Source organism: Pseudonaja textilis, chromosome 1 (genome assembly GCF_049901715.1).
Source record: "Pseudonaja textilis isolate UNSWEBS1 chromosome 1, rPseTex1.2, whole genome shotgun sequence".
NCBI lineage: Eukaryota > Metazoa > Chordata > Lepidosauria > Squamata > Elapidae > Pseudonaja > Pseudonaja textilis.
This window is the reverse complement of record NC_141990.1, coordinates 132,071,971-132,098,149: the sequence shown is the minus strand read 5'-3', so window position 1 is coordinate 132,098,149 and position 26,179 is coordinate 132,071,971. Positions and strand designations below refer to the sequence as shown.

General features: G+C 40.7%; 1 long non-coding RNA gene across 1 annotated transcript; it reads left to right on the top strand.

Annotated features, from left to right (window-relative positions):
* Positions 1-15,230: 15,230 nt before the first annotated feature.
* LOC148127810 (uncharacterized) lies at positions 15,231-18,188 on the top strand. The gene is made up of 3 exons (XR_015741128.1): positions 15,231-15,326; positions 15,791-16,074; positions 17,969-18,188. It is a non-coding gene; the product is annotated as an uncharacterized LOC148127810 (long non-coding RNA).
* Positions 18,189-26,179: the final 7,991 nt, after the last annotated feature.

Sequence of the window (26,179 nt, the reverse complement as noted above, 5' to 3'; positions counted from 1 at the left end):
CTTCTGCTTCTTGTCCTTGTACTTGCTACCACATTGAAAGAACTGCATGGATATTGTATACATGCATCATGTTTTATATTATAGTATATAAACAAATTTCTTCTATAAATCAATCCTACTGAATTATTTACTTGTGTGCTGGATTATTTACTTGATTGCTGAAAACTCTGACAGACTCTTTGATGGAATCAATCAAAGTAGCCATAGCTTTCCCCTTAGTCACCTAGAACCATGGGGAAAGAAGCAAGGGTTCGTAGAGTTTGCTCTGCAGTTGCTTTCAAGAGTTTGCTGCATATTTTCTTCCTGATCATCTCTGAAGCATACTCAGCCATTCTATTTATTAGGCAACCTCTCCATCCTGAGTTTGCCTATGAATCAGTCAAATAGTCATCCGTTCATTCTTCTACAATAGTACTCTTTCTAGTGCCTCTGACAGAAAAGAAGAAGGGAGTTCTCCAGCCCCTTTCCTCCAGATGTTTCCATTCTAGTCTTTAACAGTTGCAGGGAACTAGGTGACCATTTGTTACAGACAAGCTTCTTTCAAAGTGGGTATTATGTAAGTAAAAAGAGTCAGCGACCAGGTGAGGACTGAATGAGCTTTGGCTTTACTTTTATGATTTTGATCCCAATAGGAAGTTCGTGAATGGCATCGGTACAGAGACTCCATACTTTGGGCTGGATGCATCATAAGCATCTCTCTCCCTCTCTTTCTCTCTTTCTCTCTCTCTCTCCCTCCCTCCCCTCTCGTAATTATACGATGTGAGACAATTTAACTCTTTCTCTCTCCCTTTAATCCTCTTGACCTTCAGTCCTGGAAAGCGGTTGTTTCCACTGAGAGCAAGAGAAAAATATGGTTCCTGGCCTCCAAAACCTGACTCCTCAATAATTCATTCTGATCAGTTTTCTCCTCTTGCCTAACTTTGGATCCGCATGATAATTTTTGTGTTGCAAAAGAGTATATAACAATTACCCCTCTGAGAAGTTCATGAGGGAGGCTCTGTCTTATGAGCAGAATTGTGCTAAGATCAAGTGCCAAAACGCCTGGTTCTTGGGAACACTCAAAAAACCCACGATCTCCAGAAATGTGGCGGAACCTGCAAATAAGCTAGACTGAGATCACATGGTTCTCGACTTTAAATCAACTGTAAAAAGCTCTGTAAATATTCCCTTGTGGCTAAGGGCCACAAGGAAAGATGGATATTCTGTATGCCACTTTAATGGCAAACATTAAAGTGTTTCCTGCTCCCCAAGAAAGCTTTCCCGTCATCATTTCTATATTTAAGGAGGGTGCTTCAGGTGTTGTTCAGCAATCTTTGGAGGTAAGAGGCATATGAGTGCACCATTCCTTTCTCTGCCGTCTTTTTCTCTCAGCTACAACTCTTGGTTGCCAAACTAAACTGCAGAGTTGCATCTTCCTTCTTTCAGCTAATGGAGGCTGCTTTGGAATCCTGCCAGAGAGACTGCCACAGCTCTACTTCCTGAGACCACACCGGGCTCTGTGTGTGTGTGTGTGTGTGTGTGTGTGTGTGTGTGTGTGTGTGTGTGTGTAAACATCCGTGGCTGGTCTCGTGAGCAGTCTCTTCTGGCCTTGGGCTTCAGATTGTCCGTGGCTGCCATAAAGACTAACAAAATTATTAGGGCTCTCGGGAACCGATATGCATAATCAGAAAACCATTTCCTTTTCACTGCCAGATGTTGAATAGTTCTTCTAAGTACATTACAGAGAGAACATTGTTTTAATGGTACTTCTGAATCTTCTGTAGAGGAGAAATACACTTTAATTAATTCTTATAGTAATATAAAGAAAGTACATACTGTTATAAGCTATTAGTTGACTTATATCACACTTTTTCTCCAGAACCTGGCTCAGATCTCCAGGCGTCTAGCTGTGCCATATTTTCTCAACTTAATTGGATGCAGTTTATCCCGGATGATGTTTGCAAATATAATACAATTGCCATCAGGCAAGCCTTGTTTTTTTCTCTCTTTAAGAAACATAGCTGTGTTTGTAAGACTTTGGCGAGGGAGAGAATTTATGGTGTAGAATTAAGATTTAAGGATGCATCTGACTTTCTTCTCCCTGTTGGTCCAGAAACTTTGTTTCAAAAGCAACGGACAGGGTGGTGCAAAATAGATAATCAATGACAGAATCAATCCTAAGGACTGCCTAGTCAGGCGTGGCTTACATAGACTTTTCAGCTCCCTCCATTCCACTTGACATCAGAAAGGCAGTTGATTCTTAGAATGAATTACCTCATTTGTCTGATGTTGCCTGTTTATCTCAGTCAGAGATGGGCTGCTATCAGTTCGCACCAGGTCAGATGAACTGGTAGTTAAGATTCAGTGAACTGGCAAATCCCAACACTGGCTGGCCCTGCCCACAATTGTTTTTCGGTCTGTTTTCAGGACCGTTTTCAGGGCCAAAAATGGGTGGAAAAATGGCCTGAAAATGGCTGGAAAAATGGCCTGAAAATGGCCCCAAAAGCAGCCTAAAAATGCCACCCAAATGGCCCCCAAAACAGCAAAAAAAAAAAAAAAACAGGCCAAAAATGGGCGGCCAGCCAGTGGTGGAATTATCTCCAACTGGCTGAATCCTATTATCTGCCTTTGAGGCGAATGGCCAGGAGGCAGGGCTGGGTGTGATGAGTGACATCACCCACCCAGTCACATGACCAACTGGCCACGCCTACAAAACCAGAGAACTGGTTGTTAAGTTATTCCAATCCCACCACTGATCTCAGTGCACCAAATTGCCATATCCTACCCCAGTGCTTCTCAACTTTGGCAGCATTAAGATGTGTGGACTTCAAGCAAGCTGGCTGCAGAATTCTGGGAGTTGAAGTTCACCCATCTTAAAATTGCCAAGGTTGGGAAACACTGGTCTGGACAGTTGTAATATCAGCTATTCATTATTAACACAACACACAAATGAACCTTCACAATTGGTAACGTAGAAAATTGGTCTCACATGACATATTTTTTTAAAATAGTTGTACAGATCCTGATAAAACTGCGCCCCCCCCCCCATACTTGTACCTACTGGTTAGCCTGTGGGAGGAAATAAATAGGAGAAAAGAGCATAGACTCAAGAATCATATGAGTGCCTTCGAAATAGAATCCAGAATAGGAGTGCATTGTGTGGAATATACTGTATATTTTGAATTCTGCCAGAAATAGAAAGAGAATGGTAACCCCCCCCCCAAAAAATCATAAAAAATGCCACATACTTTGGGATGCAGATTCATCAGATCCTTGATATTTACTTTCTGGAAGGGAATATTTTGGAAATGAAACCAACAAAATGGAATGCGTTTCCAAAATGCATTCATGGGGCACATATTATTGATTGATAAACCTTAAAACATTGTTTAATTGTGTGTTTATTGTGTGTATTGTGTGCATGTGCAGATAAAGTAAATAAAAACTGGTATTGTTACACAATCCTCTCCACATTAATTCATCAGTTTGAAAAAATTGGACATGAATGACTGCTCACATTTTTCAGTATTTGGCTAAAGGACAGGTCTGTCTACCTGCTTTGTTTATTACACACTGCTTAGTCTCGTGCATGTTTACCAGAACTGAATGCAAAGGAATGTCTACAACAAAGGAAATCTTAGATTGAAATCATGTGTACATTTCCTTAGGAGTGAGTCTCGCCAAGCAAAAAGATGGGCATCTAAATTAAAATAATACAATTTAGTTATCATTTACAAGAAATCGGGATTAATTACATTAGAACTTGCAGATCAGTCTAAATCTCATCGAAGACATGTGAATGAATATTGGATTTTATACCATCACCTTTTTCTTTTGTAATTTATTGAAAAATAAAGGACATTCCTGCGCAGTTTTCTTTTGTAAGTTTAATTGTATATTGAATGATTGCTCATATAAGCAATATTTAATAAATTTTACAATGAGCCACCTAATATATGTTTGACTGTAATCCAAGAATACATGCTTTTTGAAGGCCTCTACCAATAATATCCAATTAAGTTATTTCCCCAAATATATATCTGCCATTTTATATGAATTGCAAGGAGTTCCATGCATTATTCAATGCATTATTTTTATGTAATAAAAGAGATCAGGGTGCTCTCTCTCTCTCTCTCTCTCCCCCCCTCTCTCTCCCTCGTCTCTCTCCCCCACCCTTGCCCCACCCTTCAATCTCAACTAAGAATAGATTTTTCATTCCTGAAATCCTGATGGATACAATGCTTCATCTACTTTTTAGATGCATTCCTGTCATATTCTCAGGATCTGAGAATTGTTAGTTACCATACAATATACCCTCATATTTAAAATGTAGTGAAACTGATTGAAAGCAATCTGATAACACTTTTTTCTATTGTTTTGTTACAGAGTATTGAGAACTTTGGTCTGCCTGCCTATCTCTCTATCTCTCTATCTCTCTATCTATCTCTCTATCTCTCTATCTCTCTATCTATCTATCTATCTATCTATCTATCTATCTATCTATCTATCTATCATCTATCTATCTATCTATTATCTATCTATCTATCTATCTATCTATCTATCTATCTATCTATCTATCATCTATTTAGCTACCTACTTACCTATCTGTCATCTATCTCTATCATCTCTCACTTACACACATCTATCTACCACCCATGCACCTATCTATCCATCTATCCATCTATCTATCTATCTATCTATCTATCTATCTATCTATCTTCTATCTATCTACATCTATCAAACATACATATCTTTCTTCTCCAGATGATGATCAACACATGATAAAGTCACTAATATTTATGAATGAATCAGCTCTAGAAGCTCCTCTGTGGATGCAACAGTTGTAGGTGACTTCCAGATGGGGGTTTCTATTTGATCACAGATGGAGTTGACCTTCCTTCAGCGGTGATCGAAGGACAGCACTACTGGGTGGTTGTTCTGGTGCTACCTTCAACTCTCTGATGTTAAGGTTGTTTATTTTGCAACAAATGGAAAACACCATCTGTGTTGGGTAAGGTGGGGGTGGCAACGAGAATTTGTTGGGGAAGTTCTGAAGATCATCATGCTGAAGTGTAATGTTGCACACTGCCAAATGACATTTCCAATAGCTTTTTCCCCCAACTTCAGTGATCCCCACCCCCAGTCCTGATAATCACTTAAAATAATAAAAGGTATGTCACATATGAAGAACGGTTGCAAGAATTGGGTACGGCCAGTCTAGACAAAAGAAGGACTAGTGGTGACATGATAGCAGTGCTCCAGTATTTGAGGGTTTGCCACAAAGAGGAGGGAGGGTCAACTTATTTTCCAAAGCACCAGAAGGCAAGACAAGAAAGTGGTTATAAGTCAAGGACTCCCTGTACATGCAAGTAGCAGGAAACTCTTTCTTGGAGTATATTGAACAGTGGTGTTATTTCTGAGGGCTCACAACAAGCAACAGTCAATAAAAAGGCAGAGACAATGTTTCAACTGCTGGACGTAGAGCATATTTTTTGTAATCCATGTAAAAAAAGAAAAAGAAAGAAAGATACAAGAACCAAAGTTGGGACAAGGGTTTATTATTGTGATGTGTTTTTCTGCCTTTCCAGTTTTGAAGTATCAAAGGCGATCTTAAGCATGGGAATGTGTACTCAAGGCGGAGGCTTCACAGGCTTCATTTCTTCACCTTTCATTCGTTACAAGGTCAGCTGTGAGTCCATAAACCTGGCCAGTCCCACCCTAGGAAGGCACAAACAGACCTTGATGTGTTAGCACACCTGGGCTTGCTCACAGCTGTTTGATTCACAACTGAGCGACATTCTCGGTTTTTGTAATGCTTTCACCCCCACACCCACACCCCTTAACCGTGGTCTGATTTCTTAGACTATTCAGTGGATGATTTTCTCCAGAGATTAAGTTGCTGAGTGAAAGCTAGGGACATCCAAAAACAAAACTAATACCTTTCTGAATGGGATCGAGCTGAGGAAACTCAACTGTGTTGATAAATTTCTATCCCTCAGTATAAAAAACATTTCTCTTTCAGTGCAGGAAAGAATAACAGAATAACAGCATTGGAAGAGACCATGGATGCTTTCTAATCCAACCCCCTGCCCAGGCAGGAAACCCTATACCAGTGATGGCGAACCTTTTTGTTGTGGTGTGCCGAAAGCGCGCATGCACCAGCACCCACAATGCAATGCGCCCCACCCCCCCTGCACATGTGTGCACAACACCCCTGCCCCCCTTACGTGCACTGCACATGCATGTGCCTCCCAGCTGATTTTCGGCCCGTTTGAGGCCATTTTCACCTCTTGGAGGCTTGAGGGAACCTTCTACAGCTTTGGGAGGCTGAAAAATGGGCCTTCCAGAAATACCGGAAGTGTCCATTTTTCTCCTCTGGAGGGCCTCTGGAGCCCGAGGGAGGCCGTTTTCACCTTCCCGGAGGTTTGATGGAAGCCTCTGCAGCCTTGGGAGGCTGAAAACGGGCCCATTTCGGCACTTCCGGTATTTCCAGAACACCTGTTTTTCAGCCTCCCGAGGCTGCAGAGGCTTTCCTCAAGCCTCTGGGAGGGTGAAAATGGTCTCAAACAGGACGAAAATCAGCTGGGAGGTATGCTTATGTGCAGTGCAGGTAAATTTGCCTGGGGCTCGCGTGCCTGCACAAATGGCTCTGCGTGCCACCTGTGGCACACATGCCATAGGTTTGCCATCATGGCTGTATACCATTTCAAACAAATGATTGTTCAATATCTTCTTAAAAACTTCCAATGTTGGAGCATTCACAACTTCTAGAATTCTGTCATGAAAGTCTGTAGAGATTCTCAGTCAGGGTTGCCCCAAAGGTGCTTTTTCAGGAGGCAACTGGACTTTTTTTTTTTTTCTTTGAAGACATTTCGCTTCTCATGCAAGAAGCTTCTTCAGCTCTGACTGGGAATGGAAGGATTTGTACTCCTTGAAAGCTGGACATTTGCATCCTTTTAAAGGGTCGTTGAAGCACTTGGAGGTTTACCTGTATCCTCAGGGTCACCTGAGTAGTGCTAATGGTTTCTATAGTCTGCAATTTTTTGGAAATCCATTCCTAGTTCCACACCATTCACAGGGTGTTCATCCCAAATTGTGTAGCTAAAAGTCTGTAGAGATTCTCAGTCATCTAGGTCATGGTTGTCCCGAAGATACTTTTTCAGGAGGCAACTGGACTTTTCTGTTTTTTCTTCTTGGATGAGAAGCAAAATGTCTTCAAAGAAAAAAAAAAACCAAAAATCCACTTGCCTCCTGAAAAAGTACCTTTGGGACAACTGTCATGAAATTTCTCCTTAGTTCTAGGTTGCTTTTCTCCTTGATTAGTTTCCATCTGTTGCTTCTTGTCCTGCCTTCCAGTGCTTTGGAGAACAGCTTGACTCCTTCTTCTTTATGTCAAGGGCTTGGGAGTCCTGTGTTGAGCAGTATGTGTGTGTCTGAATGTATACTTAGCGATTTGGATTCCCTGCCTGCCTCAATAACTATTTGGCAGAACAATGAAAACACTGATTTCTGCATTTGCCTCTCTCTTTTTTTTTTTTTGGCCTCTTTTCATCCTGCTGAAACTGTGAATCAAGGCTAAAAATACCATCTCTCCTGAACTAGCTGAAAAACACAGCCAATTCAAAGGATTCTACAAAGGCAACATGCAAATAAATGTGTGTTGCGGAGTCATTTCCCCTATCCAATGTGGTATCAGCAAGCAACTGTGAAGACTATCTTTGTTTTCGTTCTAACCAACTCAATCTTACCAGCCAAAGTAAAAAGCACGCTGCCTTTATCTGAAATTGCATTAGCGCAACTTATCTCACTTGTTTAGGAAAATGTGGTATTTGCTCCTATATTATGAACTCTTAATCTCTTTATCAGCCCCCAGTTGTGTGTATGTTTCCCAAGACAGGAATCCCACTGAGATAAATAGAACTTGTCTCCAAGGACATGGACTTAGGTGTTGAGCCTTTTGTTTTGTATCGCCCTGGCATAGCACTGACCTTTTCTGGGAAAGCAGTTGGTAATGGCAGCTCTTGGCAACAGGAATCAAAGAAAATAGAAATCAAACAAGCTAAAACTAAAGCAAATGTTCAGACCCCATTTGGAGTTGTGAGTCTAGTTCTGGGCACCAGAGTTCAAAAAGGACAGGGAGAATAAGATGCTGGGGACAGACCACCAAGATGCTGAAGGATCCAGAAACCAAGCCTCATGAAGGAAGTTAAAGGAATGGATTATATTTAGCTACAGAAAAGGTGACTAAGGGGAATTATGATAGCGGCCTCCAAATATCTGAAGGGCTTTCACAGGGAAGAGAGGCCTAGATTTGCTCCCTGTGCCCCAGAGGGCAGATCCAGAACCACTAGTTTACAACCAGGGGTGGGCTTCAAAAATCTCGGCAACGGGTCTTCTGCCCAGTTTCTGGGTGGGCGTGGCCTTGGTGGGCATGGCCATGATGGACGTGGCCTAGTTGGCTGCCTGCACCATGGTGGCGGGGGTGGTGGTGTTCTCACCTTCCCCAGGCTCTGGAGGCTTTCCTCGAATCTCTGGGAGGACAAAAACTGCTTCCCTCAGGCTCCGGAGGCCTTCTGGAGCCTGGAAATGGACTGTTTTTCAGACTTCTGGAACTTCCAGGAGGCCCGTTTTTCGCTTTCCTTGAGCCTCCGCACAAGCCCTGCACTTACCTCACATTCAAAATGGGACATGTAGAGACTCCTGGGAGGAGCAGGGTGGGGTGGGCAGGGCCAGCCAAGTAGGATTTGGCGGTTCACTGAACCAGCCACAACGTTAGCAACGGGTCTGCCCAAACCCGGGCGAACCCATAGCAGTCCACCCCGGTTACAACGTTAATGAAGGAAGTTCAAATTTGACATTCAAGGGGAATCCCAGAGTTGGCAGACATGTGAAATGGTGAGGTCTCCTCTACTAATGGTCTTGTAACAAAGGCTGGAAGGTCATACATCAGAGATGTTCAACTAGATCATGCAGTGCGCAGGGCATAGTACTAGATAACTTCCATGATGTCTTCCAGATCTGAATCTCTGGTTTTATGATTCACCCCAAAAGCTAAATGTTCTTGAACAGCTAGCGAAAAAAAAAAAAAGCAGACTATATAAATCTTTCGAGCTAAAACACAAAAAAGGGAGGGCGAATGGAGAAAATTAATGATCCTGACAGATTCTTCCCTAGTTTTGCCACATTGCTTCTGTTTCTATGATTTATGAAAAAAATCTGATAGGAATATCTTTATTTCTTCCTCCCCTTCCCAATTTCTAGTACTCAAAGTATTATGGGTAGCATAATACAATGTTTTTTTAAAAAGTGTTATAACAGCAATATCTCTGGGGTATTTTGCTCACTCCCCCTTTGCTTTTTGTAACAATTTATGTTTGGAAAGCATTCAGGGGACTTCTGCAGCTGGTCTAATATGTCCAACCTTGAAAATGTAGCAGATGTCCCTCAGTTGTAGGCATGTTATATAATTAAATAAATTTAGACCTACCTGCAATAATCTTGGATACTCTTTTTTTTCCTGTTTTCTTTGTAATTATTAGTCTTTGATTTGATTCTGTCATAATTAAGAAGAATAGAGAATAATTTGTAAAACTCGGGTTGTTAAGACTGTTTTTTTGCTGACTATTGATGTTCTTATTGGGGTGAGCTACTTAGAGGGGTGACGGTGGAAGCATCATAGGAGCATTTGAAATAGAGCACCAATAAATAAATAATAAGCACCAGACTGCCCGGGCTCACGTCTAGGACAACTCACCCCAGCCAACTCACTCCGGCCAAATTGCCACAACCAACTTGCTGTGGCCAACTCACTATGGCCAACTCTCCATGGGACAATTTGCCACGGCCAACTTGCCTTGGGACAACCTGAAGTGGGACCTAACTTACATAATACCAAAGAAATGGTGGAATAGAATCATTAAAGAAAGGATACAAAAGGAGGAACAAAGTGAAATGTGAATGACAAAAACTAAAATAATTTTTGAATTATTTTAAATAATTAAATAAAACCATTGAATTGTCCTGCAGCAAGTTGTGTCACAGCAAGTTGGCTGAGGCAAGTTGTCCTGTGGGGATTTGGCCATGGCAAGCTGGCCACGGCGAGTTGGCCTTGGCAAATTGGCAGCAGAGAGTTGGCTGTGGCAAGTTGCCCCATTCCACTGGGGCTCCTAGCCCAGGCAGAACCACAACAGCAGAAGATCTCTTCCCGGAGGTATGACGGTGCTGTTGGGTTAGCTGTCATTTGCTGCTATTTGAAGGGTCTTCCATTATACTTAAGCACCCTCAGCCAGTCTGTGGCAAGGCACAATGTGGATATGCAAGAAATCCTGCCTAGGGACCTATGTTGTTATATTGGCTCTCTTGTGCTTTGGAGGCCACTGACTTGGGTGTACTTAAAAGAACCAATGACAAAAAGGAACCTATTGGATTGTCAAACCCTGCAGTTTAAGCAAGAAGGATTTAATAGGGATAATTCATTCAGGTGCCTCTTCCTATTTATAACTCACAAAGTGTGAAGAGGGACAAATCACACTGTATTTTAATTTGGAGTGGCTTTGGGGCTATAATATTCTATTTAGATTCAACTGTTTTGAATTTGCTCACTGCACAGAGATATCTGCAAAGTGTAATGCTTCCTAACAGCTGCATGGAAGAACAAACATGGAAATGTTCCTTGTGCATTATATCCATGAAATTGCATTGAATACTTTATGCTGTTATTAGTGCCTTGTGAACACCTAATTTGAAAGATTAATGAAAATGACAAATATGATTACTCTATGTTTATTGCCAATACCTTTTACTAGCAAAGCTTTTCCTATTTCTACTTTATAAAATGATGTCAATTGAAAGATGCCAATTACTGTAATTCCATTTGTGTGTGTGTGTGTGTGTGAAGTTCCAAAATATATCACTTTATAGTCCTACCATGTATCTGCATGCTTGTGTTTAATTGTCACAGAGAAATTATCTTAACAAATCTATAGCTGGGTATTTTCTTATTGTAAGGGCACAATGGCTCAGAAGTTAAAGATGCTGATTTTGTAAGCTGGAAAGCTGACAGCCCGAGTTTGAGACCCGAGCTCCATGCAATGGGGTGAGCTCCTGTCGCTTGCCTCAGCTCCTGCCCACGTAGCAGTTTGAAAACATGCAAACGCAAGCAGATTAATAGGTACCACTTCAGTGGGAAGATAACAGTATTCCATGTGCCTTGTCATATTTCCTCTCTTGTGTTTTGGAGCCCACTGACTTGGGTATACTTAAAAGAACCCATGATAAAAAGGAACCTATTGGATTGTTGCAATCTGCAGTTTAAGCAAGAAGGGATTTAATCAGTGGTGGGATTCAAGTGTTTTTTTTTTACTAGTGGTTCTGTGGGCATGGCAGGGGAAGGATACTGTAAAATCTCCAGTCAGAGCTGGTATTTGCTGGTTCTACAAACTACTCAAAATTTCTGCTACCGGTTCTCCAGAACTTGTCAGAACCTGCTGAATCCCACCTCTGGATTTAATGGAGATAATTCATTCAGATGCCTCTTCCTATGAATAACTCACAAAGTATTTTAGTTGGACTCAACTGGAAAGGAGAAACCTTCACCTTTTTATTTCCTAATGATAAACGTGGCTGATGACCTAGGTAAGTTTTTATTCCAGCTAAATCGTTGTTCAACCTTACCAAGCGACCCCAAATTCTAGTTCTGTTCCTGACTCTGTTCTTTGACTGATATCCCAAGAAGGCCTTAACCTGGGGTGCATGTTGAAGCAGATCATTTGATTGAATTTCCTCAGGCAAAGTGTGTAATTTGCATTTCTGAATGGTTGGGGGATAATCCCCTGAAAAAACGCTTGTGAATATCTTGCCTGCATTCATTTGCCCACTAGCTGCTTTAGTTGGTTCATATATTGGTGTTGATTAGGAGATTGTGGAGTGCCAATAAGGCCGCCCTTCTAAAAGGGGACCAATGGAATATTCCTCTGTGATCGTCCTTTGTTCTCCCACGTGATAGTTCCACTGCTAAAAGGTAGAAGTGGAGGAAGAGAGAGAAGATGATAGAGAGGAGGTGATGGAGAGGAAGAAAATATGTTTTCTTTATGTATATACCTTAGTTTTTGTATGCAAATATAAAATGGTCAGTAAACAAGGAGATTAAAAAACATGACATGGCATTATCCAAGGGAACCCATAGATTCTTCAAGTTTTTTAATTTGTTTTAATATGAACATCGCATCTTCCATTAAACAGTGACTCATCTGGGTACAAATATCTCTGTGCAATTATAATAAAAATTTACAACAGTGTTCACATATTGATATTGATTTTCCAATCTTACAATAATAATATTGTACATAATAAACCTATTCATTTCTCCCTCTTAACATTGTCTTCTAATAAGGATATAATAATAATATTAAACAGAGTAATCCTAAAAGCCATATTAATAACAGTCATCATATTGTGTACGTCTCTATCTTAACATATTTTCTATATTCCACTGATCTCCTTCTTTTATTTATCTTTTTAAAATAAATTTTATTGATTTTACAATTATAGCAAACCAATAACATGTACATAAATGAAAGAGAAAAAAAATAAGAAAGGGAGAAGAAAATAGAAAGAAAAAAATAGAAAACAATTAAAAACATTCTCATCTTCAACAGTTTGTAAGACCTCTTTTTTATCCTTATTTTATGCCATATACACGCACCTAATCCTTACATATATCTGTGTCTCACTACTATGGATTTTTCCTATCCTCTTTTGCCTTTTAGTGTGAAGTCTATCTTTGGTCTATCCATTTGTACCAGCAGTTCCAGCTGTTGTAGTCTATTGAAGTGTCTTTATTTTTTAATTTTTCCTAATCACATTCTCATCAGTAGGAATCTCTTCACTTTTCCAGTTCTGTGCAAATACAATTCTAGCTGCAGTTAATATATGGATAATTAAGTACACATTCCCTTTACTGTAGGTTTCAGGTAAGATCCCCAACAAAAATATTTCTGGTTTTAAGTCAATATGCTGCTTTATCATCTTTTCCAGCCACATATGTATTTTTGTCCAATATTTGTTTGCTTCTACGCAAGTCTACTACATATAAGACCCAGGTATCTGGTGGCACTTCCAACATTTAGCTGAATTATCTTTAAACACCTTTGCCAACCTTGCCAGTGCAAAGTGCCATCTATAAAACATCTTATATAGATTTTCTTTATATGCAGTTGACATTGTTAATTTATAGTTCCTGTCCCACAATGTCTGCCATTTATCTTAGTTCTATTATGTAACCAAAGTTTTTTGCCCATGCTATCATTGTCTCCTTCACTTGTTCCTCTTCCAGTTTAATGTTCAATAAGTAGCTATACAATTTCTTCATCAGTCTTTCTTCTGTCCCTAAGGTAATATCTTATCTAATTCTGTTGATTCTTTATAGAAACTGTATAATTTAGCATCTTTCTCATATCTAGAATGTATCTGCACTTGTGAATACCATACCATATCAATCTCTTGATCACTTAATTCTTGTTTAGTTTAGAGCTTTCCCTTTTCATTCCAAATATCTTTGTATCTAACAATATTTCCCATGTTAATAATGTTTGGGTAAATCAGTGCTTCCATTGTTGAGATAGTGTTGTTCAAATAGTGTTGTTCTCTCATTTTCTGCCATACTAACAATAGTGCATTCCTTATGTAATGTCTTTGAAAGTAACCATGTATTTTACTTTTCCCATACCATAAGAAAGCATGCCAGCCCAGTTGCAGATCATGTCCCTCCAAAGTCAATAATCTTGTATGCCTCAATGCAATCCATTCTTTCATCCATGTTAATACTGCTGTCTGGTAATACAATTACCAATTTGGTAGTCCAAAACTTCCTTTATTTCTTGAGTCCTGCAACATTTTAGAGCTAATTCTTGCTTTTTACCCTTGCCAGATATATTTTAATGTTATTTTATTAAGTTCCTTGAAGTATTTTTTTCCAACTTTATCAGAATTGTTTGAATTAGGTACAATAATCTCGGCAGTATATTCATTTTAATTGTAGCTATTCTCCCTATCAACATTAATTGCAGATTTTTGAAACCCACAGATTCTTATCAACTTAGTTGAGATTATCTGAGGTTCAAATGACTCTGCCTGAATTCTCTTCTGCTGCTTTCAACAGCAGGAAGGTATTGTCCTTCAAACAGATCTCAGAAATCCATTTCCAAACTAATTCAGATTTCTTTTATACCTGTAAAGTGACCTATACATTAGACTATTCCTGCACCATATCTCAATCTTTTTATTTTGTCATATGATTAAAGGCAATGTTTCTCAACCTTGGTCACTTGAAGATGTGAGAACTGAATTCCACACTGGGAGTTGAAGTCTACAAGTGACCAAAGTTGAGAAACACTGGTTTATTGAAAAATGGTCTCATACCTATTTCAAGGCTAAGCCTTTAAATTCCCATTTACTTCATTTTCTCTTTATTATATTTTCCTTTCTAGTATTCTTATCACCCTTACTATCATTCCCTGAGCTAATTTGACTGAATCCCTACTGGATGCGATGCAAGGTGAGAACTGGCCAAATACAGATTTAGAAAGCACGTTCCAGTTGAGGCGGTTTCAAACTGATTTGCCTTTGGTGCAGCCAATATCACAACGGTGACTCATAACTTGGTATGTAATTAGTTAGTGTTCCAAAATCTTTTTCACAAGGGCTGGTGCTAAACTAGCAATGCCTGTGCATTCCATTTCAGTTTCCCAAGTGAAGACATTTTCATTTCTCGGTGTTAAATTTCCCTTTTTTTTATTTTCAGCTCCTTTCCTAGCCTCTCAATACTGTACAGATGCTTCCACTTCATCCCCGTCATGAATAAACATGTGGAGGAGTAGAGGACTCAGACTGAACTTTGTGGCACCCTGCTTGATGCTTCAGCTCATTCTCCAAATTCCCTGAATGCCTGTAAGGGATGCTACACTGAAAGAACTCTGGGAAATGTAAATGGCATCCAGATAAACATGGCAGCTGTTTAGAGAACTAGGCCGAAAGATAACCAATGACCCAGTTCCTTTAATGATGGCCCTGGCAAAGGAGATAGGATGACTGCAACTGTCTGGGAATGTAGAGTTGTCCTGTTCCTATTGTTTGTGTACTACCTGAATTCTTTCTTCTAACCAATCTGAGATGCAAACACCATAGCTAGGAAAACAGATTGCACATCACATGCCGAGGGAAGGTGATACTTGGAAACTTTCAGTCACAGCAAGGAAAAGTGCAGCCTTTTCCCTGAGCTTTATTTCTTGAGTCTGTTTCAAAATCTTGTCAGACGCCCAAGTGTTTGTTTTCATGCTCCAGATTCTCAGGTAAGACTGTTTTTGTTTGTTCTGACATGCTGCAGCAACACAAACAGGATGCTTTTGTTTACACTAACATTATATTGTGTGTCTTTAAATAATCTGGAAATATTTTGATTTCTCTCCCATTGCTTTATGTTGCTCCTCTAAGAGAAGGATGGCTCACAAACAAGGTGTGACACCTATGGTGGATAAAGTAGAAAACATAGAAACATAGAAAACTGAGTGCAGAAAAAGGGGTCTTTTTGAGCCTGCCCTTGGAGGGTTTTTTGTTTGTTTTTGTTTTCTTTTAATTTATTTATTATTTAATTTTCATTTAACGGAAGTGATACCATCTAGGGGCACCATATACTTTTGAGCTGGCTGTGGGAAATAAGGCAGTCAGGAATAATAACAGTCCAGCTTTGTTTTGAATGTAGAAAGTTATCTTTAAGTGCATATGATCGAATAGTATGTTCAACCTTTCTTGACAGTGGGACATCTTCGTCTGCCTTTTATTTCTGTTGTTCTGGTGGCAAAATTGTGACTTAGTTGCAAAGCTCTTGATGACCATTAGACCACTAGAAGACACAAAGGATCAAGTTAGAGAGAGATCTTCATTGAGAAAATCCACCTGCTAAGAGTAACTAAGTAGCTCTGTAACTAAGAGTTAATATTGACTTGATGGCATCTACTCAGCAGTGAGATCCTGTTTTCTATTTTTCTTTGAGCAAAGTCCATATTTTTAAAACTACAAAATTATCTCAAGAAGGTGAAGGTAAGTCAAATAACTATCTTATCTCTTGTTCTTTGCTCTCTGCCACTTTACTTCTAGATTTAGTCTTTTCAAAAAAATGCATGGAAGATTGGGACATCGTATATTTCACCCAAACTGGATTAAGGAATTCATCCTGGAGATAGTAATATTGATCTCTCTTGTATGCTTCTATCTTGAATGACCATCTGTTGAAACTGATTTTGGGCCTTTTAATATGAAATGTTGCTGCCATTTTGAAATGCAGAAGTAGCACTCTTTTCAATGATTATTTTTTTCAGATATGACTTCTACAGCTGCTTAAAATTATATTGTAATTCTAATTTTAAGAGGCTGACATTGTGTGCTTTGCAACCTTTCCCTCTTAAATCTCTACAGATTGACATGTTGAAACTGATATGAAGATTCAAGCAGAAATTCAGGCTATGATAATTAGCTTGATTTTATCCCCCTCCTGCCAAAAATTGTTTTCGCCTCTAAAGTCTGTACACGTTGTCCAGCCAGATTGCTATTTTTCAAAATAATTTTCTGATGTTTTTCTTTTTCCTTCTCCATTCTGATTTATTAATGGCATGGCTGCTTGCTAGTATAGTTTGCCTTTGAGACATGTTTTAAAAACTCTTTCCTGTTGGAGCAGAACTCTGTCCATGTACCTTTCACTTCAATCACTAGATGCTGAAAACTTATTATTTATAGTGTCTTCATCTTTTCTACTAACTTCTCGTATTGGTATTTTATAATTATATTACTTTGTTGTTTGTATATACACTGAGAGACAAATTCCTTGTTTATCCAATCACACCTGGCCAATAAAGAATTCTATTCTCCTCTCCTCTTCTCTCATTCTATTCTATTCTATTCTATTCTATTCTATTCTATTCTATTCTATTCTATTCTATTCTATTCTATTCTATTCCTATTCCTATTCCTATTCCTATTCCTATTCCTATTCCTATTCTGTTATTAGAACCCACATTTTAACCAAAGCCTCCTACCCCTAAAAGGATTGACTTTGCAGACATTTTTCCTCCTCCATAAATTCCTCTTAGTTAATCTTTTGCTAACACTTGCTCAATCTATTGTGAGTTTGGATAACTGCACAGGAGTAATGGAAAAGTTATAAGCAGCTAACTGAGATAGACTTGATGCCAGGGACACTGAAAAGTTTAGCAAACTTCTGGACATTAAGAAAGCAAGTGGAAAAGAAGATATGCACCTTACAATGATGGATTTGGAAAGAAAGGAACTAATCTAAGATTCTACACAAAATAAATTAGTCATTGATTCTCTGAGATGATGATCAGCAACCAGAAATTCAGATACTCTGGACATGCCATGTAAGTAAATAAAGAACTAGAATGTCTACAGAGATTCTCAGTCATCCAGGTCATGGTTGTCCCAAAGGTGCTTTTCCAGTTACCTGTTGTGACAAAAAGCTATAATTTTTTTTACTATGGCTAGCAAGAGTGAGTAAAGTAGAAGAAGCAAAAGGCAATGACAAAGACAGTTGGACAGGACCAAAGAGATTACTGAATCACCAGGTCTTTGGAAAACCTATGGATTATTTACAAATTATCACCATGGCAAATCAAGATGGCAGTTATTTGATAGCAGAAGATAGGCCTGATACACAGGATCCTCATACATGAAATAATTATTTATAACACAATTCTTTGTGTGCCTGCTCCCAGTATTGTTAAACAGTGTTCCCTCCAAAATAAAATCTATGGTTCTCTGCATTTAATCTACAAAGTGATCAGTTTATTATATGTATGTAAAGTGTGCATGGGTATAGAACAATAAACATGAAAGTCCCTGAGTGATTGGTGGTTTCACTGACACCAATTTTAAGGTATTTTGGCAACAATATAAACACCATTTATTATTGTCTTCCCAGGCTATCCGACAGCCCTGGAATTTCTTGGTGATCTCCCTTCCAAGTACTAACCAGTTATGATCCTGCAGTTCTTATCTTTTAGAATACCATCAAAGTCAGCTGTGTACTCAAGAAAACTCCCCATTCTTCTCTTGACTTTGAAGATGCGTTCAGACCTTGAACTGATATCCTTCCCAAATGGCTCTTAAAAGAAAGCAGAGATCTGTGAACTTTGGATTATTCTGTGAACATTTAGAATAATTTTCTAAAAGGAAAAAAAAAGCCCCTTTTTTCTCTTTTTAGCAAAGTAACTTTGTTAAGTTATTCCTGTACCTTCTGCATTTTCATTGTTTACACATAAAATCCGCCACTGGCTTTTACTGAAAAACTTTGTGGGTTTTTTTCTTTTGTTGAAAACATCTTATGGGTCTTAGAGTCTTTTTCTCCCCCTTAAGTTTGCCCCATGGGGAAACTTTATTGCAAAAATCTGAACTGAAGCTATGAGAGAATGCAGGATGCTGAGATAGATATGGAACATCAACCTGCAGCCTTACTGAAGAATGGAGGACTTTGCATCTTGAATATTCAAGACTGCCTTCATCTTATCTCCATTATACCTCAAATTAGAGCCTGTCATTAGCAAAACATAGATTTGCATCCATAAGTGCAAATGGGACTTCTAGGGCAGATGTCTTCCAACCCTGGCAGAGATCTCTCCTACTGTTAGATGGAGCTTTTAAAAACTTATTATCTCTAGTCCGACCAGAGGAATGGTATTCTTTTCTTAATGGCTGTATTTATTTTGTTTGCGTACTGCTTATTAGAAAAGTGATTGAGAAGCACATGTGATAGTTACTACAGAGAGTAACTAATGTATAATTGCAACAAGCTGGAGACTTAATTGGAGCAGAACTTTTGTAAGTTCATGAAAAACTTACATGAATCACCAAAGGGTAGAAAAATAGGCTTTGCTCTATCTCTAGGTTTCTACCTAAAGATCTGGCTTCTTGCACCTCAGATCTGAAAATCCTAGATTTATCTAATTTGTGATCTCTAGATGTACTTGATTGCAATATCCATAATATTCCTCACAAAAATAAAGGCAGGTACAGTCCAGTGAATCTGCAAAGGACCAGACCTTACACTGGAATAATTATTAGAATGATTAGAATAATGAGAGGAGGTGTGCTTTGAGCTCCTGCAAACGTGGCTATAAAACACATTTTAAAAAAAAACTTCAGTCTGTCTTCCCGAGATCGAATCAGAGATGATCAACTGCTGACTCAAAGTGAAGGTGAGGATCCTCAGTTTATCCCTCTGTGGAGTACCCTCCCTGGAGTATATATATTCCCTCTTGCTACTACACTGCTTGGAAGACCTAATTTACTTACTGGCAGACAGGTGATTTAACAGCCTGACATAGTGAGACTTATTGCATTTCTCCATACAAGCAAGAACTCATAAACAAGGCTTAACACCGGCAATAAGTAATACAGGAGAGAAAGAAATCTTTGCAAGGGAACGTAATGAGTGCATGATTCTCATTCCTGAGGTATTTTAAATGGGAGAAGTAAGGGGCAGCCTTATGGATACAGATTTGGAGACAGACAAAAATGGTTGGGATCCTTGTCTTCCCAAGGCAAGTAACTGACCTCACCGTATGCAGCAGACACCCCCCCCCCCCAAATAACTAGCCCTATTTTAGTCTCTGACAATAAGATACTTGGGACTAACTACCTCAAGAACAGTGACTTTCCAAACTCTGTATTTCCCAGAGCCAGAGATGCCGGGGTATAATTTTGCCTCTGAATTGGTTGAACTACCTGATCTTGAACCTTCGGAAACCTATCACAATTTTGTCATGCTCATAATATCCTGGAAGCTTATAACAACAGAGCCAACTCCCTTGAGATTAATTCACTATCACTTCCCACTGGGCTGCAACTACTAACATCTGATTTATGTCTAATTTGTAACACATTGAAGAGACAAGAAACCAGAAAGTAGTATTCAGCAGGTTCTGACCAGTTCTGGAGAATCGGTAGCAGAAATTTTGAGTAGTTCAGAGAATCGGCAGATACCACCTCTGACTAGAAATTTCACAGTCTCTTTCCCCTGCCATGGCCACCAAGCCACGCCCACAGAACCAGTGGCAAAAAAAATTGAATCCCACCATTGCAAGAAACCAACACTAACAATCTTACCAGCAGCTGGAAGAGCAAAATATCTGGCTGAGTAAGAAGACTTTTTGACTACTCTTTCAAAACCAGCCCTAATGATGATTATTCTTCAGAAGCAATCCGCCAGGAAAATGAAATGCAGACCCTAAAGTAGGCCTGAAGGATTCTAAGCTTAACACCAGTGCTGAAATGCTTAACTACTGAACCAATAACACAGGGAAATTAGATACAAAGCTGAAGAATGTAAGTGCTAAGGTCACCAAATAACCTAGAACAAGTGGCAAAATAATTTTAGAAAGCTTTGCCCAGCAGTTGAGAGATATGAAACGGAAGAACGTAAAGAAAAACCAGAAAACTGGCATGAAGCTTCTTAAGAAAGACAGGAATAAAAGGAAATAAATGAAAGTAATCTTGCACAACAACTCTGAAGTGAAAATCAAGACATGGACAGTGACAGGCTACCTGCTTGAATAGGCATATACCACTTCCTTTGGAGGATTTTGATGCAGGTACAAATATAATTCTCAGCACCTCAAGAGTAAATAGGAAACAGTTTCTACAAGTCTTGGTATCTTGACCTCATTTTGTAAAACTGGCATATATATATGATGCCAAAACCTAAAGGTCACTAGCTCAGGAGGAACAGAAGCTGTACTTCTGTGTTGGTCTCTACTCTCCATTTCAGGCCAGGATTATCAAAGAAGACCTCATGGAAGAAAGTCCTACCATAGCTGTCATAAAATCTTGGAAAATGGTGGGATGCAAAGGGTAAGTAGAACATCTTTTCAGGAAATCAAGACTGCCCAGCCACAAGAGACCCAGAAGATGAGCAATTGGGTGATATTTTCATTCCCATTTCACTACTAGTTGATTGATATGCTGTACATAACTGATAATATACACATCTATAATTTTAACCTAATAATTACCATAGGATACATTGATCCCGCAATAGTTTAGAGATCAATATTTCAAATGTATAAAATATAAGATCACGTGAAGTGTTAATACCACTTTATAATGCCTTGATAAGACCACACTTGGAATACTGCATCCAGTTTTGGCTGTCACAATGTAAGAAAGATGTTGAGACTCTGGAAAGTGTGCAGAGAAGAGCAACTAAGATGATTAGGGGACTGGAGGCTAAAACACATGAAGAACAGTTTCTGGAATTGGGTATATCTAGTTTAATGAAAAAAAAGTCTGGCGGGGGACATGTTCCAATATCTCAGGGGCTGCCACAAAGAAGAGGGAGTCAAGCTATTCTCCAAAGCACCTGAAGGTAGGACGAGAAGCAATGGGTGGAAAATAATCAAGGAGAGACGAAACCTAGAACTATGGAGAAATTTCCTGACAGTTAGAACAATTAATCAGTGGAATGACTTGCCTCCAGAAGTTGTGAATGCTCCAAACACTGGAAGATTTTAAGAAGAAATTGGACAACCATTTGTCTGAAATGGGTTTCCTGCCAGAGCAGTGGGTTGGACTAGAAGACCGCTGAAGTCCCTTCCAACTCTGTTATTCTGTTATTCTTCTAAAGCAGGGGTGTCAAACTCACGTTGTCATGGTGGCGTTATGTAACGTATTAGGACTTCTCCCCACTTTGCTAAATCAGGCGTGGATGTGGCCAGTGTGTGACACATCTGGCCCGCAGGCCGGGAGTTTGACAGCCCTGTTCTAAAGCATAATCTCAAAGACTCTTTGTGTGGAATGGTAAAATCTAAGACCTATACTTGCCAAGCAAAACAGCAAGCAGCATTATGTTCCAGTATAAAGGATTTTGCTCAACGTAGCCAACTCAGAAGGCTTTATCAGACCTAGTCTGGAACACTGCTGGCGGTAAAGCACAGATTATAGATACTTATTCTTCTAAATAATTATGTGCCCATGACATTGTATGACTACAGAGGCATGGATCTGTGAACAACAAAGAGGTTTAATATATTTGCCAGAATTTAGAACCTGCTTTATTCCAGCAGTCAAAAGGAGAGAAAAAAAGATTCTACGGGATCTCCGCCAGTTGGCTTGTCCATTTTAGGAAATTGGAAATGGAATTTAGACTGCAAGCAAATCAAATTAGTCTTCTCCTCTCACCTGTTACTGGTGAAGCTATGGGTTGAAAACAATATTTTTTTAAAAAAATATTAATATTTATCTCCAACATCCCCCCTCCCCAAAAGAATTGTAATATTCACATAGTGTGAAAGAAACAAGAAACAACGGAAAGGATCAATGCTGCAGAGCAATTCGCACATGGAAAAAGAGAATATTTGAATCTTTGCAGCTTAGAAAAAAGTAGTTAAAATATAATATGCATGAAATATGGAAAGTGGAATAAAAGGGTTTTTCCTCCCTCTTTGCCCCAAAGTTCTACAAATCAAGGTCATCCAATAGGAGATTCAGCCAAGAAAGAACAAATAACCTTATCTATGCAGAACAGTTAACCAGTTGAAAATGTACCCATTAATATGGATGGCTTTAAAAGAAGATTTGACAAAATCCAGGGGTAATAAATCTACCCTAGTTATTACCAAATGTATCTGATAGAAACCACAAAGAAACTATATCCGTCATGATGCCATTGTGCAGATGACACGAAATATGCGATTTGCACCTGTGGCACAAAAATGTAAATTATGTTTAGTATGCAAAATAAATCATTTGCATGAAGGTATCATGATCTACATTTGCACTCATCTGGTTATCTTATAGGTGCTCATGATGACCATCATACTTCCCCTCCAGGAACCAAGGTTGTAACATTTGAATGCCAGTATTGGGGAACATGGGGGGACATATCCTATCACATTTATAGTCTGCTTCTGCACTTCCCAATGGCATCTAATTGGTCACACTGGAATATGGAATAACAGAATAACAAAGTTGGAAGGGACCTTTGGAGATCTTCTAGTTTCCTGCTCAGGCAGGAGACCCTATACAATTTTGTTATGTCCCTGGAACTCTAGGAGTTCCCACTCAGGTCCGTTCACATTGCGGGAGCGGTTTTCCCCCTCGCTCATTGGTTGGTTCTCCCCAGCAGCCAGCTATAAAAGCAGGCTGCGGGGTCCAACCAGTTGCTGATCGCTGCGAGCCAGTTCCAGGCTTGGCAAGCACGGTCAGTCCTTTATTGTTATAATAAAGTATTTGTTGCACTCATGCTCTGGTTCAGCCTCTCATTACCCAAACTTAACACTGGCGACGAGGATGGGATGGCTACCAGAAGCACAATGCAACCGCTGAGTCACTAGCCGCCGATCCGCAGCCAGAGAGAGCGATCGGCCGGCGATAAGAGCAACGCTGATCCGCAGCTAGAGAGAGCGGTCAGCAAGCAACGAGAGCGAACGCTGATCCGCCGCCAGAGAAAGCGGTCAGCAAACAACGAGAAGCGAACGCTGATCCGCAGCCAGAGAAAGCGGTCAGCCAGCAACGAAAGTGAGAAGCGTCTGTAGCCGCTTGTTAGCCTAGCTACAGGAAAAGTGAAGCGCTGCGAGCCGCAGCCGCTCGTTTCTTTAGGCGCGAAATTCAAACGGCTGTCATTTGAATTTCAAACCTAAAAAAGTACAGCGCGGTGCTGTAAGACAAGTCACTGACGCCCACGCAGGCGCCAATTTCAAAACGCTGCCAACGGCTGGCAGCCTAACCTCGTGTTTAGCCCAGAGAGAGAGAGAGGATTGTGAAAAAGCCTCTCCAGAGCTGAAATCACTTGCCTGCCACAGGCACTAGAAACCTTCTGCTGCTGCCCCAGAGAGATTTTTTTCCACAGAGTGTACAACCGACTTCCTCACTATGAATTCCAACCCAGTCTTCCCAGCATTCAAACCAGATGAGGAGAAGTGGGAGTCATACAAGAACCGCTTTAACCATTACATCGACGCAATTGGGCTGGCTGATGCAGGGGAGCACCGGAAAAAATCATATTTCCTGATCTACTGTGGAGCCATCGTCTTTGACACTGCCACAGCACTCGTGGCTCCACGTGAGTTAAAAAACGTTCCATGGTCTGAACTGTTAGAAATCCTTACTAACCACTATTCTCCCAGACCTTCACAGATTGCCAGGCGATTCACCTTCCGCATGAGGAAGCAATCAGACAAAGAGACCATCAACCAGTACATGGCCGCCCTCAGGACCGCAGCACTCCATTGTGGGTTTGGAACCTACCTGGAGGACATGCTCCTCGATCAACTAGTCTGCGGGGTCAAGGATCTCCACCTCCAAAGGTGCCTACTCGCTAAGAAGGACCTCAACCTCGCACAAGCCGTTGAGGAGGCCCTGGCAGCAGAACTGGCAGCACACTCAGCCACCGAAATCCATGGTCCAACTTCCAAGCTAACGACAATTCCAGTCCACTCCGAGGAGGTGGTAGTAGAGGAAGCCCATAGTGATGAAACAGAAACCCACCGCCTCACCAATGCCAGGCATCCGCAGGTAGGAGCCAAGCAAGAAAACATCAGTCCACCCAAGCACATCACCCTGTGCCTATCCTGTGGTGGATCTCATCCGAGGGCCGCCTGCAAATTCAAAGGAGCCACCTGCAACATCTGCCACAAAAGGGGGCACATCGTGAGGGTCTGTCAAGCCCCTCAAAACTCGGCACAAAGGCACCCTCCCTTCTCACATTTGGGACCTCAGAGGCAAGTATTGAACTGTCGCACTCACCACCATGCCAAGCACACTTGCCATACCATTAGTAAAATCTCTCTCTCCGTTTTGTTAGAAGGTAAACCGTGTCGCATGGAGGTTGACACAGGGTCAGCGCTCTCAATTATCTCGTGGAGCACCCTCAAGAGGCTACAGCCCAGTCTATCTACAAGCCGGCTCCAGAAGTGCCAGTTTAGCCTGAAGGACTACCAGGGGAAGGTCATTCCTGTAATCGGCAGAGGCAAGTTCCTTGTCAATTTTAAAGCTTTCAAAGGTCACCTACCTCTAGTGGTAGTTAACGGCAATCTCCCCACACTCTTGGGGCTCGATTGGTTTCCCCATCTCGGCCTAGGGCTAACAGGAGTCCATGCTGTCTCAACCTCTGACACTGACTCCTTATTTGCTGATTACTCAGATGTATTCAGCGATGAACTGGGGTGTTATAACGGTACCCCTATCTCATTCTCAGTCGACCCCCAGGCAGTCCCAATCAGGCTAAAACCGCGTAGAGTCCCGTTCGCTATTCGGCCAAAACTAGATGCAGAATTGGATAAATTACTAAAACAAGGGGTCATTGAGCCAACAGATTTCGCCAAATGGGAGACGCCCATTGTCACACCCCTCAAAAAAGACGGTAGCCTGAGAATTTGCTCGGACTACAAGACCACAATTAATAAGTTTTTACAAGTTAGCGCTTACCCAGTGCCCGTCATTCAGCATTTATTACACACTTTTGAACCTGGCAGCATTTTTGCCAAATTGGACATGTCTCAAGCGTATCAACAGTTCCCTGTTGACAGCCAAACAGCGGAACTCCAGACCATTGTCACCCACAGGGGTGCTTTTCGGTGTAAGCGTCTCCAATTTGGCGTAAGTGTTGCCCCAGGCATTTTTCAATCCCTCATGGAGCGGATTTTGCAGGGCCTCCCTGGTGTAGTACCCTACTTCGACGACATCTTAGTCTCGGCCAGGGACAGACCCCAACTCTTCCAGAGAGTTCGAGCAGTGTTAGAGAGGTTCAGACAGCATGGCCTCAAATTAAAAAAGAAAAATGTGCCATTGCCACTAGACAGGTGGACTTTCTGGGTTATAAAATTGACGCCTCAGGCATTCACCCCCTGGAGTCCAAGGTTAAGGCAATTCACGAGGCACCCACTCCAACCTCCAAAACTGAGCTGCAGGCCTTCTTGGGGCTGTTGAACTTTTACGCGTCCTTCCTGCCCCATAAAGCATCAGTGGCAGAACCCCTGCACAGACTGTTGGATAAAAAGTCGCCTTGGCACTGGGGTCAAAAGGAAGACTCCGCTTGCGCCGTCAAATCACTACTCACGTCAGAGGCGGTCCTTATTCAGTTCGACCCCAACCTTCCATTAGTGCTAGCAGCAGACGCATCCCCTTTTGGAATTGGGGC